This window comes from Cavia porcellus, unplaced genomic scaffold, assembly GCF_034190915.1.
Source record: "Cavia porcellus strain 051 isolate PalLab524CR breed Dunkin Hartley unplaced genomic scaffold, mCavPor4.1 scaffold_11, whole genome shotgun sequence".
In the NCBI taxonomy this organism is placed as follows: domain Eukaryota; kingdom Metazoa; phylum Chordata; class Mammalia; order Rodentia; family Caviidae; genus Cavia; species Cavia porcellus.
In genome coordinates this window covers 86,480,979-86,499,509 of record NW_026947494.1, presented here as the reverse complement: position 1 = coordinate 86,499,509, position 18,531 = coordinate 86,480,979, and positions in this window count along the sequence as shown.

Genomic DNA, 18,531 nt, shown 5'->3' with positions numbered 1-18,531 from the left:
TCCATCCTACATTGCCACTCACTGCCTATCCTAATTCAGACCCTTCGATTCAAACCACCCCGCAATGTTTTTCTCACTCCTACTAGTGAATGTAATGTTTCACACCCATACAATGCGCACCACCCTGCGATGTTTTTCAGAAACCTATCCTACATTGCCACTGCATGTTTCCTGACCTCCCCATGCTGACCACCCCGTGATGCTTTTCTCCATCCTACATTGCCACTCACTGCCTATCCTAATTCAGACTCTCCGATTCAAACCACCCCGCAATGTTTTTCACACTCCTACTAGTGAATGTAATGTTATACTCCCATACAATGCGCACCACCCCGCGATGTTTTTCAGAAACCTATCCTACATTGCCACAGCATGTTTCCTGACCTCCCCATGCTGACCATCCCGCGGTGCTTTTCTCCATCCTACATTGCCACTCACTGTCTATTCTAATTCAGACCGTCCGATTCACACCACCCCGTGATGTTTTTCTCTCTCCTACTTGTGAATGTAAGGTTAAACACCAATACAATGCGCACAACCTCGCGATGTTTTTCAGAAACCTATCCTACTTTGCCACTGCATGTTTCCTGACCTCCCCATGCTGACCACCCCGTGGTGCTTTTCTCCATCCTACATTGCCACTCACTGCCTATCCTAATTCAGACCCTCCGATTCAAACCACCCCGCAATGTTTTTCTCACTCCTACTAGTGAATGTAATGTTTCACACCCATACAATGCACAGCACACCGCGATGTTTTTCTCAGTCCTACTAGTGAATGTAATGTTACACACCCATACAATGCGCACCACCCCGCGATGTTTTTCAGAAACCTATCCTATATTGCCACTGCATGTATCCTTACCTCCCATGCTGACCACCCCGCGGTGCTTTTCTCCAACCTACATTGCCACTCACTGCCTATCCTAATTCAGACCCTCCCATTCACACCACCCCGTGATGTTTTTCTCACTCCTACTAGTGAATGTAATGTTATACAACCATACAATGCGCACCAACCCGCGATGTTTTTCAGAAACCTATCCTACATTGCCACTGCATGTTTCGTGACCTCCCCATGCTGAGCACCCCGCGGTGCTTTTCTCCATCCTACATTGCCATTCACTGCCTATCCTATTTCTGACCCTCCGATTCACACCACCCCGCGATGTTTTTCTCACTCCTACTAGTGAATGTAATGTTATACACCCATACAATCGCAGGACCCCGCGATGTTTTTATGAAACCTATCCTACATTGCCTCTGCATGTTTCCTGACCTCTCCATGCTGAAAACCCCGCGGTGCTTTTCTCCATCCTACATTGCCACTCACTGCCTATACTAATTATGAACCTCTGATTCACACCACCCCGCGATGTTTTTCTCACTCCTACTAGTGAATGTAATGTTACACACCCATACAATGCGCAGCACCCCACGATGTTTTTCAGAAACGTATCCTACATTACCACTGCATGTTCACTCACCTCCCCATGCTGACAACCCAGCGGTGCTTTTCTCCATCCTACATTGCCACTCACTGCATATCCTAATTCAGACCGTAAAATTCACACCACCCCATGATGTTTTTCTCACTCTTACTAGTGAATGTAATATTACATCCCCATACAATGCGCACCACCCCCCGATGTTTTTCTCACTCCTACTAGTGAATGTAATGTTACACACCCATACAATGCGCCCAACCCCGTGATGTCTTTCTCACTCCTACCAGTGAATGTAATGATACACACCCATACAAAGCGCACCACCCCGCGATGTTTTTCAGAAACCTATCCTACATTGCCACTGCATGTTTCTTGACCTCCCCATGGTGACCACCCCGCGGTGCTTTTCTCCATCCTACATTGCCACTCACTGCATATCCTAATTTAGGCCGTCCGATTCACACCACCCCGTGATGTTTTTCACACTCATACTAGTGAATGTAATGTTACACACCAATACAATGCGCACCACTGCGCGATGTTTTTCAGAAAATTATCCTACATTGCCACTGCATGTTTCCTGACCTCCCCATGCTGACGACCCCGTGATGCTTTTCTCCATCCTACATTGCCACTCACTGCCTATCCTAATTCAGACCCTTCGATTCAAACCACCCCGCAATGTTTTTCTCACTCCTACTAGTGAATGTAATGTTTCACACCCATACAATGCGCACCACCCTGCGATGTTTTTCAGAAACCTATCCTACATTGCCACTGCATGTTTCCTGACCTCCCCATGCTGACCACCCCGTGATGCTTTTCTCCATCCTACATTGCCACTCACTGCCTATCCTAATTCAGACTCTCCGATTCAAACCACCCCGCAATGTTTTTCACACTCCTACTAGTGAATGTAATGTTATACTCCCATACAATGCGCACCACCCCGCGATGTTTTTCAGAAACCTATCCTACATTGCCACAGCATGTTTCCTGACCTCCCCATGCTGACCATCCCGCGGTGCTTTTCTCCATCCTACATTGCCACTCACTGTCTATTCTAATTCAGACCGTCTGATTCACACCACCCCGTGATGTTTTTCTCTCTCCTACTTGTGAATGTAAGGTTAAACACCAATACAATGCGCACAACCTCGCGATGTTTTTCAGAAACCTATCCTACTTTGCCACTGCATGTTTCCTGACCTCCCCATGCTGACCACCCCGTGGTGCTTTTCTCCATCCTACATTGCCACTCACTGCCTATCCTAATTCAGACCCTCCGATTCAAACCACCCCGCAATGATTTTCTCACTCCTACTAGTGAATGTAATGTTTCACACCCATACAATGCACACCACACCGCGATGTTTTTCTCAGTCCTACTAGTGAATGTAATGTTACACACCCATAAAATGCGCACCACCCCGCGATGTTTTTCAGAAACCTATCCTACATTGCCACTGCATGTATCCTTACCTCCCATGCTGACCACCCCGCGGTGCTTTTCTCCATCCTACATTGCCACTCACTGCCTATCCTAATTCAGACCCTCCGATTCACACCACCCCGCGATGTTTTTCTCACTCCTACTATTGAATGTAATGTTACACACCCATACAATGCGCACCACACCGCGATGTTTTTCAGAAACCTATCCAACATTGCCACTGCATTTTTCCTGACATCCCCATGCTGACCACCCCGCAGTGCTTTTCTCCATCCTACATTCCCACTCCCTGCCTACCCTAATTCAGACCCTCCGATTTACACCACCCCGTGATGTTTTTCTCACTCCTACTAGTGAATGTATTGTTACACACCCATACAATGCGCAAAACCCGCGATGTTTTTCTCACTCCTACTAGTGAATGTAATGTTTCACACCCATATAATGCACACCACACCGCGATGTTTTTCTCAGTCCTACTAGTGAATGTAATGTTACACACCCATACAATGGGCACCACCCCGCGATGTTTTTCAGATACCTATCCTACATTGCCACTTCATGTTTCATGACCTCCCCATGCAGACCACACCGCGGTGCTTTTATCCATCCTACATTGCCACTCACTGCCTATCGTAATTCAGACCCTCCGATTCACACCACCCCGCCATGTTTTCCCCACTCCTACTAGTGAATGTTATGTTACACACCCATACAATGCGCATCAGCCCGCGAAGTTTTTCAGACACCTATCCTACATTGCCACTGCATGTTTCTTGACCTCCCCATGGTGACCACCCCGCGGTGCTTTTCTCCATCCTACATTGCAACTCACTGCATATCCTAATTCAGACCCTCCGAATCACACCACCCCGTGATGTTTTTCTCACTCCTACTAGTGAATATAATGTTACACACCCATACGATGCGCACCACCCCGCGATGTTTTTCAGATAACTGTCTTGCATTGCCACTGCATGGTTCTTGTCCTCCCCATGCTGACCACCCCGCGTTGCTTTTTTCTATCCTACATTGCCACTCACTGCCTATCCTAATTCAGACCCTCCGATTCACACTACCCCACGATGTTTTTCTCACTCCTACTAGTGAATGTAATGTTACACACCCATACAATGCGCACCACCCCGCGATGTTTTTCAGAAACCTATCCTACATTGCCACAGCATGTTTCCTGACCTCCCCATGCTAACCATCCCGCGGTGCTTTTCTCCATCCTACATTGCCACTCACTGCCTATCCTAATTCAGACCGTCTGATTCACACCACCCCGTGAAGTTTTTCTCTATCCTACTTGTGAATGTAAGGTTACACACCAATACAATGCGCACAACCTCGCGATGTTTTTCAGAAACCTATGCTACTTTGCCACTGCATGTTTCCTGACATCCCCATGCTGACCACCCCGTGGTGCTTTTCTCCATCCTACATTGCCATTCACTGCCTATCCTAATTCAGACCCTCCGATTCAAACCACCCCGCAATGTTTTTCTCACTCCTACTAGTGAATGTAATGTTTCACACCCATACAGTGCACACCACACCGCGATGTTTTTCTCAGTCCTACTAGTGAATGTAATGTTACACACCCATACAATGCGCACCACCCCGCGATGTTTTTCAGAAACCTATCCTACATTGCCACTGCATGTATCCTTACCTCCCATGCTGACCACCCCGCGGTGCTTTTCTCCATCCTACATTGCCACTCACTGCCTTTCCTAATTCAGACCCTCCGATTCACACCACGCCACGATGTTTTTCTCACTCCTACTAGTGAATGCAATGTTACACACCCATACAATGCGCAAAACCCCGCGATGTTTTTCTAACTCCTACTAGTGAATGTAATGTTATACTCCCATACACTGGGCACCACCCCGCGATGTTTTTCAGAAACCTATCCTACATTGCCACTTCATGTTTCATGACCTCCCCATGCAGACCACACCGCGGAGCTTTTATCCATCCTGCATTGCCACTCACTGCCTATCGTAATTCAGACCCTCCGATTCACACCACCGCACCATGTTATTCCCACTCCTACTAGTGAATGTAATGTTACACACCCATACAATGCGCATCAGCCCGCGATGTTTTTCAGACACCTATCCTACATTGCCACTGCATGTTTCTTGACCTCCCCATGGTGACCACCCCGCGGTGCTTTTCTCCATCCTACATTGCAACTCACTGCATATCCTAATTCAGACCCTCCGAATCACACCACCCCGTGATGTTTTTCTCACTCCTACTAGTGAATATAATGTTACACACCAATACAATGCGCACCACTGCGCGATGTTTTTCAGAAACCTATCCTACTTTGCCACTGCATGTTTCCTGACCTCCCCATGCTGACCACCCCGTGGTGCTTTTCTCCATCCTACATTGCCACTCACTGCCTATCCTAATTCAGACCCTCCGATTCAAACCACCCCGCAATGTTTTTCTCACTCCTACTAGTGAACGTAATGTTTCACACCCATACAATGCACACCACACCGCGATGTTTTTCTCAGTCCTACTAGTGAATGTAATGTTACACACCCATACAATGCGCACCACCCCGCGATGTTTTTCAGAAACCTATCCTATATTGCCACTGCATGTATCCTTACCTCCAATGCTGACCACCCCGCGGTGCTTTTCTCCATCCTACATTGCCACTCACTGCCTATCCTAATTCAGACCCTCCCATTCACACCACCCCGTGATGTTTTTCTCACTCCTACTAGTGAATGTAATGTTATACAACCATACAATGCGCACCAACCCGCGATGTTTTTCAGAAACCTATCCTACATTGCCACTGCATGTTTCCTGACCTCCCCATGCTGACCACCCCGCGGTGCTTTTCTCCATCCTACATTGCCATTCACTGCCTATCCTATTTCTGACCCTCCGATTCACACCACCCCGCGATGTTTTTCTCACTCCTACTAGTGAATGTAATGTTACACACCCATACAATGCGCAGGACCCCGCGATGTTTTTATGAAACCTATCCTACATTGCCTCTGCATGTTTCCTGACCTCTCCATGCTGAAAACCCCGCGGTGCTTTTCTCCATCCTACATTGCCACTCACTGCCTATACTAATTATGAACCTCTGATTCACACCACCCCGCGATGTTTTTCTCACTCCTACTAGTGAATGTAATGTTACACACCCATACAATGCGCACCACCCCACGATGTTTTTCAGAAACGTATCCTACATTACCACTGCATGTTTCCTGACCTCCCCATGCTGACAACCCAGCGGTGCTTTTCTCCATCCTACATTGCCACTCACTGCATATCCTAATTCAGACCGTAAAATTCACACCACCCCATGATGTTTTTCTCACTCTTACTAGTGAATGTAATATTACACACCCATACAATGCGCACCACCCCCCGATGTTTTTCTCACTCCTACTAGTGAATGTAATGTTACACACCCATACAATGCGCCCAACCCCGTGATGTTTTTCTCACTCCTACCAGTGAATGTAATGATACACACCCATGCAAAGCGCACCACCCCGCGATGTTTTTCAGAAACCTATCCTACATTGCCACTGCATGTTTCTTGACCTCCCCATGGTGACCACCCCGCGGTGCTTTTCTCCATCCTACATTGCCACTCACTGCATATCCTAATTTAGGCCGTCCGATTCACACCACCCCGTGATGTTTTTCACACTCATACTAGTGAATGTAATGTTACACACCAATACAATGCGCACCACTGCGCGATGTTTTTCAGAAACCTATCCTACATTGCCACTGCATGTTTCCTGACCTCCCCATGCTGACCACCCCGTGATGCTTTTCTCCATCCTACATTGCCACTCACTGCCTATCCTAATTCAGACCCTCCGATTCAAACCACCCCGCAAAGTTTTTCTCACTCCTACTAGTGAATGTAATGTTTCACACCCATACAGTGCGCACCACCCTGCGATGTTTTTCAGAAACCTATCCTACATTACCACTGCATGTTTCCTGACCTCCCCATGCTGACCACCCCGTGATGCTTTTCTCCATCCTACATTGCCACTCACTGCCTATCCTAATTCAGACCCTCCGATTCAAACCACCCCGCAATGTTTTTCACACTCCTACTAGTGAATGTAATGTTTCACACCCATACAATGTGCACCACCCCGCGATGTTTTTCAGAAACCTATCCTACATTTCCACTGCATGTTTCCTGACCTCCGCATGCTGACGATCCCGCGGTGCTTTTCTCCATCCTACATTGCCACTGACTGCCTATCCTAATTCAGACCCTCCAATTCACACCACCCCGCGATGTTTTTCTCACTCCTACTAGTGAATGTAATGTTACACACCCATACAATGCGCACCACCCCGCGATGTTTTTCAGAAACCTATCATACATTGCCACTGCATTTTTCCTGACCTCCCCATGCTGACCACCCCGCAGTGCTTTTCTCCATCCTACATTGCCAGTCACTGCCTACCCTAATTCAGACCCTCCGATTTACACCACCCCGTGATGTTTTTCTCACTCCTACTAGTGAATGTAATGTTACATACCCATACAATGCGCACAACCCCGCGATGTTTTTCTCACTCCTACTAGTGAATGTAATGTTATACTCCGATACAATGCGCACCACCCCGCGATGTTTTTCAGAAACCTATCCTACATTGCCACAGCATTTTTCTTGACCTCCCCATGCTGACCATCCCGCGGTGCTTTTCTCCATCCTACATTGCCACTCACTGTCTATTCTAATTCAGACCGTCTGATTCACACCACCCCGTGATGTTTTTCTCTCTCCTACTTGTGAATGTAAGGTTAAACACCAATACAATGCGCACAACCTCGCGATGTTTTTCAGAAACCTATCCTACATTGCCACTGCATGTATCCTTACCTCCCATGCTGACCACCCCGCGGTGCTTTTCTCCATCCTACATTGCCACTCACTGCCTATCCTAATTCAGACCCTCCGATTCACACCACCCCGCGATGTTTTTCTCACTCCTACTATTGAATGTAATGTTACACACCCATACAATGCGCACCACACCGCGATGTTTTTCAGAAACCTATCCTACATTGCCACTGCATGTTTCCTGACCTCCCCATGCTGACCACCCCGTGATGCTTTTCTAGATCCTACATTGCCACTCACTGCCTATCCTAATTCAGACCCTCCGATTCAAACCACCCCGCAATGTTTTTCACACTCCTACTAGTGAATGTAATGTTTCACACCCATACAATGTGCACCACCCCGCGATGTTTTTCAGAAACCTATCCTACATTGCCACTGCATGTTTCCTGACCTCCGCATGCTGACGATCCCGCGGTGCTTTTCTCCATCCTACATTGCCACTGACTGCCTATCCTAATTCAGACCCTCCGATTCACACCACCCCGCGATGTTTTTCTCACTCCTACTAGTGAATGTAATGTTACATACCCATACAATGCGCACAACCCCGCGATGTTTTTCTCACTCCTACTAGTGAATGTAATGTTATACTCCCATACAATGCGCACCACCCCGCGATGTTTTTCAGAAACCTATCCTACATTGCCACAGCATGTTTCCTGACCTCCCCATGCTGACCATCCCGCGGTGCTTTTCTCCATCCTACATTGCCACTCACTGTCTATTCTAATTCAGACCGTCTGATTCACACCACCCCGTGATGTTTTTCTCTCTCCTACTTGTGAATGTAAGGTTAAACACCAATACAATGCGCACAACCTCGCGATGTTTTTCAGAAACCTATCCTACTTTGCCACTGCATGTTTCCTGACCTCCCCATGCTGACCACCCCGTGGTGCTTTTCTCCATCCTACATTGCCACTCACTGCTTATCCTAATTCAGACCCTCCGATTCAAACCACCCCGCAATGTTTTTCTCACTCCTACTAGTGAATTTAATGTTTCACACCCATACAATGCACACCACACCGCGATGTTTTTCTCAGTCCTACTAGTGAATGTAATGTTACACACCCATACAATGCGCACCACCCCGCGATGTTTTTCAGAAACCTATCCTACATTGCCACTGCATGTATCCTTACCTCCCATGCTGACCACCCCGCGGTGCTTTTCTCCATCCTACATTGCCACTCACTGCCTATCCTAATTCAGACCCTCCGATTCACACCACCCCGCGATGTTTTTCTCACTCCTACTATTGAATGTAATGTTACACACCCATACAATGCGCACCACACCGCGATGTTTTTCAGAAACCTATCCTACATTGCCACTTCATGTTTCATGACCTCCCCATGCAGACCACACCGCGGTGCTTTTATCCATCCTACATTGCCACTCACTGCCTATCGTAATTCAGACCCTCCGATTCACACCACCCCGCCATGTTTTTCCCACTCCTACTAGTGAATGTAATGTTACACACCCATACAATGCGCATCAGCCCGCGATGTTTTTCAGACACCTATCCTACATTGCCACTGCATGTTTCTTGACCTCCCCATGGTGACCACCCCGCGGTGTTTTTCTCCATCCTACATTGCAACTCACTGCATATCCTAATTCAGACCCTCTGAATCACACCACCCCGTGATGTTTTTCTCACTCCTACTAGTGAATATAATGTTACACACCCATACGATGCGCACCACCCCGCGATGTTTTTCAGAAAACTGTCTTGCATTGCCACTGCATGGTTCTTGTCCTCCCCATGCTGACCACCCCGCGTTGCTTTTCTCTATCCTACATTGCCACTCACTGCCTATCCTAATTCAGACCCTCCGATTCACACTACCCCACGATGTTTTTCTCACTCCTACTAGTGAATGTAATGTTACACACCCATACAATGCGCACCACCCCGCGATGTTTTTCAGAAATATATCCTACATTGTCACAGCATGTTTCCTGACCTCCCCATGCTAACCATCCCGCGGTGCTTTTCTCCATCCTACATTGCCACTCACTGTCTATTCTAATTCAGACCGTCTGATTCACACCACCCCGTGAAGATTTTCTCTCCCCTACTTGTGAATGTAAGGTTACAAACCAATACAATGCGCACAACCTCGCGATGTTTTTCAGAAACCTATCCTACTTTGCCACTGCATGTTTCCTGACCTCCCCATGCTGACCACCCCGTGGTGCTTTTCTCCATCCTACATTGCCACTCACTGCCTATCCTAATTCAGACCCTCCGATTCAAACCACCCCGCAATGTTTTTCTCACTCCTACTAGTGAATGTAATGTTTCACACCCATACAGTGCACACCACACCGCGATGTTTTTCTCAGTCCTACTAGTGAATGTAATGTTACACACCCATCCAATGCGCACCACCCCGCGATGTTTTTCAGAAACCTATCCTACATTGCCACTGCATGTATCCTTACCTCCCATGCTGACCACCCCGCGGTGCTTTTCTCCATCCTACATTGCCACTCACTGCCTTTCCTAATTCAGACCCTCCGATTCACACCAACCCGCGATGTTTTTCTCACTCCTACTAGTGAATGTAATGTTACACACCCATACAATGCGCACCACACCGCGATGTTTTTCAGAAACCTATCCTACATTGCCACTGCATTTTTCCTGACATCCCCATGCTGACCACCCCGCAGTGCTTTTCTCCATCCTACATTCCACTCGCTGCCTATCCTAATTCAGACCTTCCGATTTACACCACCCCGTGATGTTTTTCTCACTCCTACTGGTGAATGTAATGTTACACACCCATACAATGCGCAAAACCCCGCGATGTTTTTCTCACTCCTACTAGTGAATGTAATGTTATACTCCCATACACTGGGCACCACCCCGCGATGTTTTTCAGAAACCTATCCTACATTGCCACTTCATGTTTCATGACCTCCCCATGCAGACCACACCGCGGTGCTTTTATCCATCCTGCATTGCCACTCACTGCCTATCGTAATTCAGACCCTCCGATTCACACCACCCCGCCATGTTATTCCCACTCCTACTAGTGAATGTAATGTTATACACCCATACAATGCGCATCAGCCTGCGATGTTTTTCAGACACCTATCCTACATTGCCACTGCATGTTTCTTGACCTCCCCATGGTGACCACCCCGCGGTGCTTTTCTCAATCCTACATTGCCACTCACTGCCTATCCTAATTCAGACCCTCCGATTCAAACCACCCCGCAATGTTTCTCTCACTCCTACTAGTGAATGTAATGTTTCACACCCATACAATGCACAACACACCCCGATGTTTTTCTCAGTCCTACTAGTGAATGTAATGTTACACACCCAAACAATGCGCACCACCCCGCGATGTTTTTCAGAAACCTATCCTATATTGCCACTGCATGTATCCTTACCTCCCATGCTGACCACCCCGCGGTGCTTTTCTCCATCCTACATTGCCACTCACTGCCTATCCTAATTCAGACCCTCCCATTCACACCACCCCGTGATGTTTTTCTCACTCCTACTAGTGAATGTAATGTTATACAACCATACAATGCGCACCAACCCGCGATGTTTTTCAGAAACCTATCCTACATTGCCACTGCATGTTTCCTGACCTCCCCATGCTGACCACCCCGCGGTGCTTTTCTCCATCCTACATTGCCATTCACTGCCTATCCTATTTCTGACCCTCCGATTGACACCACCCCGCGATGTTTTTCTCACTCCTACTAGTGAATGTAATGTTACACACCCATACAATGCGCAGGACCCCGCGATGTTTTTATGAAACCTATCCTACATTGCCTCTGCATGTTTCCTGACCTCTCCATGCTGAAAACCCCGCGGTGCTTTTCTCCATCCTACATTGCCACTCACTGCCTATACTAATTATGAACCTCTGATTCACACCACCCCGCGATGTTTTTCTCACTCCTACTAGTGAATGTAATGTTACACACCCATACAATGCGCACCACCCCACGATGTTTTTCAGAAACGTATCCTACATTACCACTGCATGTTTCCTGACCTCCCCATGCTGACAACCCAGCGGTGCTTTTCTCCATCCTACATTGCCACTCACTGCATATCCTAATTCAGACCGTAAAATTCACACCAGCCCATGATGTTTTTCTCACTCTTACTAGTGAATGTAATATTACACACCCATAAAATGCGCACCACCCCCCGATGTTTTTCTCACTCCTACAAGTGAATGTAATGTTACACACCCATACAATGCGCCCAACCCCGTAATGTTTTTCTCACTCCTACCAGTTAATGTAATGATACACACCCATACAAAGCGCACCACCCCGCGATGTTTTTCAGAAACCTATCCTACATTGCCACTGCATGTTTCTTGACCTCCCCATGGTGACCACCCCGCGGTGCTTTTCTCCATCCTACATTGCCACTCACTGCATATCCTAATTTAGGCCGTCCGATTCACACCACCCCGTGATGTTTTTCACACTCATACTAGTGAATGTAATGTTACACACCAATACAATGCGCACCACTGCGCGATGTTTTTCAGAAACCTATCCTACATTGCCACTGCATGTTTCCTGACCTCCCCATGCTGACCACCCCGTGATGCTTTTCTCCATCCTACATTGCCACTCACTGCCTATCCTAATTCAGACCCTCCGATTCAAACCACCCCGCAATGTTTTTCTCACTCCTACTAGTGAACGTAATGTTTCACACCCATACAATGCACACCACACCGCGATGTTTTTCTCAGTCCTACTAGTGAATGTAATGTTACACACCCATACAATGCGCACCACCCCGCGATGTTTTTCAGAAACCTATCCTATATTGCCACTGCATGTATCCTTACCTCCAATGCTGACCACCCCGCGGTGCTTTTCTCCATCCTACATTGCCACTCACTGCCTATCCTAATTCAGACCCTCCCATTCACACCACCCCGTGATGTTTTTCTCACTCCTACTAGTGAATGTAATGTTATACAACCATACAATGCGCACCAACCCGCGATGTTTTTCAGAAACCTATCCTACATTGCCACTGCATGTTTCCTGACCTCCCCATGCTGACCACCCCGCGGTGCTTTTCTCCATCCTACATTGCCATTCACTGCCTATCCTATTTCTGACCCTCCGATTCACACCACCCCGCGATGTTTTTCTCACTCCTACTAGTGAATGTAATGTTACACACCCATACAATGCGCAGGACCCCGCGATGTTTTTATGAAACCTATCCTACATTGCCTCTGCATGTTTCCTGACCTCTCCATGCTGAAAACCCCGCGGTGCTTTTCTCCATCCTACATTGCCACTCACTGCCTATACTAATTATGAACCTCTGATTCACACCACCCCGCGATGTTTTTCTCACTCCTACTAGTGAATGTAATGTTACACACCCATACAATGCGCACCACCCCACGATGTTTTTCAGAAACGTATCCTACATTACCACTGCATGTTTCCTGACCTCCCCATGCTGACAACCCAGCGGTGCTTTTCTCCATCCTACATTGCCACTCACTGCATATCCTAATTCAGACCGTAAAATTCACACCACCCCATGATGTTTTTCTCACTCTTACTAGTGAATGTAATATTACACACCCATACAATGCGCACCACCCCCCGATGTTTTTCTCACTCCTACTAGTGAATGTAATGTTACACACCCATACAATGCGCCCAACCCCGTGATGTTTTTCTCACTCCTACCAGTGAATGTAATGTTTCACACCCATACAGTGCGCACCACCCTGCGATGTTTTTCAGAAACCTATCCTACATTACCACTGCATGTTTCCTGACCTCCCCATGCTGACCACCCCGTGATGCTTTTCTCCATCCTACATTGCCACTCACTGCCTATCCTAATTCAGACCCTCCGATTCAAACCACCCCGCAATGTTTTTCACACTCCTACTAGTGAATGTAATGTTTCACACCCATACAATGTGCACCACCCCGCGATGTTTTTCAGAAACCTATCCTACATTGCCACTGCATGTTTCCTGACCTCCGCATGCTGACGATCCCGCGGTGCTTTTCTCCATCCTACATTGCCACTGACTGCCTATCCTAATTCAGACCCTCCGATTCACACCACCCCGCGATGTTTTTCTCACTCCTACTAGTGAATGTAATGTTACACACCCATACAATGCGCACCACCCCGCGATGTTTTTCAGAAACCTATCATACATTGCCACTGCATTTTTCCTGACCTCCCCATGCTGACCACCCCGCAGTGCTTTTCTCCATCCTACATTGCCAGTCACTGCCTACCCTAATTCAGACCCTCCGATTTACACCACCCCGTGATGTTTTTCTCACTCCTACTAGTGAATGTAATGTTACATACCCATACAATGCGCACAACCCCGCGATGTTTTTCTCACTCCTACTAGTGAATGTAATGTTATACTCCGATACAATGCGCACCACCCCGCGATGTTTTTCAGAAACCTATCCTCCATTGCCACAGCATTTTTCTTGACCTCCCCATGCTGACCATCCTTTGGTGCTTTTCTCCATCCTACATTGCCACTCACTGTCTATTCTAATTCAGACCGTCTGATTCACACCACCCCGTGATGTTTTTCTCTCTCCTACTTGTGAATGTAAGGTTAAACACCAATACAATGCGCACAACCTCGCGATGTTTTTCAGAAACCTATCCTACATTGCCACTGCATGTATCCTTACCTCCCATGCTGACCACCCCGCGGTGCTTTTCTCCATCCTACATTGCCACTCACTGCCTATCCTAATTCAGACCCTCCGATTCACACCACCCCGCGATGTTTTTCTCACTCCTACTATTGAATGTAATGTTACACACCCATACAATGCGCACCACACCGCGATGTTTTTCAGAAACCTATCCTACATTGCCACTGCATGTTTCCTGACCTCCCCATGCTGACCACCCCGTGATGCTTTTCTAGATCCTACATTGCCACTCACTGCCTATCCTAATTCAGACCCTCCGATTCAAACCACCCCGCAATGTTTTTCACACTCCTACTAGTGAATGTAATGTTTCACACCCATACAATGTGCACCACCCCGCGATGTTTTTCAGAAACCTATCCTACATTGCCACTGCATGTTTCCTGACCTCCGCATGCTGACGATCCCGCGGTGCTTTTCTCCATCCTACATTGCCACTGACTGCCTATCCTAATTCAGACCCTCCGATTCACACCACCCCGCGATGTTTTTCTCACTCCTACTAGTGAATGTAATGTTACATACCCATACAATGCGCACAACCCCGCGATGTTTTTCTCACTCCTACTAGTGAATGTAATGTTATACTCCCATACAATGCGCACCACCCCGCGATGTTTTTCAGAAACCTATCCTACATTGCCACAGCATGTTTCCTGACCTCCCCATGCTGACCATCCCGCGGTGCTTTTCTCCATCCTACATTGCCACTCACTGTCTATTCTAATTCAGACCGTCTGATTCACACCACCCCGTGATGTTTTTCTCTCTCCTACTTGTGAATGTAAGGTTAAACACCAATACAATGCGCACAACCTCGCGATGTTTTTCAGAAACCTATCCTACTTTGCCACTGCATGTTTCCTGACCTCCCCATGCTGACCACCCCGTGGTGCTTTTCTCCATCCTACATTGCCACTCACTGCTTATCCTAATTCAGACCCTCCGATTCAAACCACCCCGCAATGTTTTTCTCACTCCTACTAGTGAATTTAATGTTTCACACCCATACAATGCACACCACACCGCGATGTTTTTCTCAGTCCTACTAGTGAATGTAATGTTACACACCCATACAATGCGCACCACCCCGCGATGTTTTTCAGAAACCTATCCTACATTGCCACTGCATGTATCCTTACCTCCCATGCTGACCACCCCGCGGTGCTTTTCTCCATCCTACATTGCAACTCACTGCATATCCTAATTCAGACCCTCCGATTCACACCACCCCGTGATGTTTTTCTCACTCCTACTAGTGAATATACTGTTACACACCCATACGATGCGCACCACCCCGCGATGTTTTTCAAAAAGTGTCTTGCATTGCCACTGCGTGGTTCCTGTCCTCCCCATGCTGACCACCCCGCGGTGCTTTTCTCTATCCTACATTGCCACTCACTGCCTATCCTAATTCAGACCCTCCGATTCACACTACCCCGTGATGTTTTTCTCACTCCTACTGGTGAATGTAATGTTACACACCCATACAATGCGCAAAACCCCGCGATGTTTTTCTCACTCCTACTAGTGAATGTAATGTTATACTCCCATACACTGGGCACCACCCCGCGATGTTTTTCAGAAACCTATCCTACATTGCCACTTCATGTTTCATGACCTCCCCATGCAGACCACACCGCGGTGCTTTTATCCATCCTGCATTGCCACTCACTGCCTATCGTAATTCAGACCCTCCGATTCACACCACCCCGCCATGTTATTCCCACTCCTACTAGTGAATGTAATGTTATACACCCATACAATGCGCATCAGCCTGCGATGTTTTTCAGACACCTATCCTACATTGCCACTGCATGTTTCTTGACCTCCCCATGGTGACCACCCCGCGGTGCTTTTCTCAATCCTACATTGCCACTCACTGCCTATCCTAATTCAGACCCTCCGATTCAAACCACCCCGCAATGTTTCTCTCACTCCTACTAGTGAATGTAATGTTTCACACCCATACAATGCACAACACACCCCGATGTTTTTCTCAGTCCTACTAGTGAATGTAATGTTACACACCCAAACAATGCGCACCACCCCGCGATGTTTTTCAGAAACCTATCCTATATTGCCACTGCATGTATCCTTACCTCCCATGCTGACCACCCCGCGGTGCTTTTCTCCATCCTACATTGCCACTCACTGCCTATCCTAATTCAGACCCTCCCATTCACACCACCCCGTGATGTTTTTCTCACTCCTACTAGTGAATGTAATGTTATACAACCATACAATGCGCACCAACCCGCGATGTTTTTCAGAAACCTATCCTACATTGCCACTGCATGTTTCCTGACCTCCCCATGCTGACCACCCCGCGGTGCTTTTCTCCATCCTACATTGCCATTCACTGCCTATCCTATTTCTGACCCTCCGATTGACACCACCCCGCGATGTTTTTCTCACTCCTACTAGTGAATGTAATGTTACACACCCATACAATGCGCAGGACCCCGCGATGTTTTTATGAAACCTATCCTACATTGCCTCTGCATGTTTCCTGACCTCTCCATGCTGAAAACCCCGCGGTGCTTTTCTCCATCCTACATTGCCACTCACTGCCTATACTAATTATGAACCTCTGATTCACACCACCCCGCGATGTTTTTCTCACTCCTACTAGTGAATGTAATGTTACACACCCATACAATGCGCACCACCCCACGATGTTTTTCAGAAACGTATCCTACATTACCACTGCATGTTTCCTGACCTCCCCATGCTGACAACCCAGCGGTGCTTTTCTCCATCCTACATTGCCTCTCACTGCATATCCTAATTCAGACCGTAAAATTCACACCAGCCCATGATGTTTTTCTCACTCTTACTAGTGAATGTAATATTACACACCCATACAATGCGCACCACCCCCCGATGTTTTTCTCACTCCTACAAGTGAATGTAATGTTACACACCCATACAATGCGCCCAACCCCGTAATGTTTTTCTCACTCCTACCAGTTAATGTAATGATACACACCCATAAAAAGCGCACCACCCCGCGATGTTTTTCAGAAACGTATCCTACATTGCCACTGCATGTTTCCTGACCTCCCCATGCTGACCACCCCGTGATGCTTTTCTCCATCCTACATTGCCACTCACTGCCTATCCTAATTCAGACCCTCCGATTCAAACCACCCCGCAATGTTTTTCTCACTCCTACTAGTGAATGTAATGTTTCACACCCATACAATGCGCACCACCCTGCGATGTTTTTCAGAAACCTATCCTACATTGCCACTGCATTTTTCCTGACCTCCCCATGCTGACCACCCGGCGGTGCTTTTCTGCATCCTACATTGCCACTCACTGCCTATCCTAATTCAGACCCTCCGATTCACACCACCCCGTGATGTTTTTCTCACTACTACTAGAGAATGTAAAGTTACACACCCATACAATGCGCACCACGCCGCGATGTTTTTCAGAAACCTATCCTACATTGCCACTGCAATTTTCCTGACCTCCCCATGCTGACCACCCCGCAGTGCTTTTCTCCATCCTACATTGCCACTCACTGCCTATTCTAATTCAGACCCTCCGATTTACACCACCCCGCCATGTTTTTCCCATTCCTACTAGTGAATGTAATGTTACACACCCATACAATGCGCATCAGCCCGCGATGTTTTTCAGACACCTATCCTACATTGCCACTGCATGTTTCTTGACCTCCCCATGGTGACCACCCCGCGGTGCTTTTCTCCATCCTACATTGCAACTCACTGCATATCCTAATTCAGACCCTCCGAATCACACCACCCCGTGATGTTTTTCTCACTCCTACTAGTGAATATAATGTTACACACCCATAAGATGCGCACCACCCCGCGAAGTTTTTCAGAAAACTGTCTTGCATTGCCACTGCATTGTTCTTGTCCTCCCCATGCTGACCACCCCGCGTTGCTTTTCTCTATCCTACATTGCCACTCAC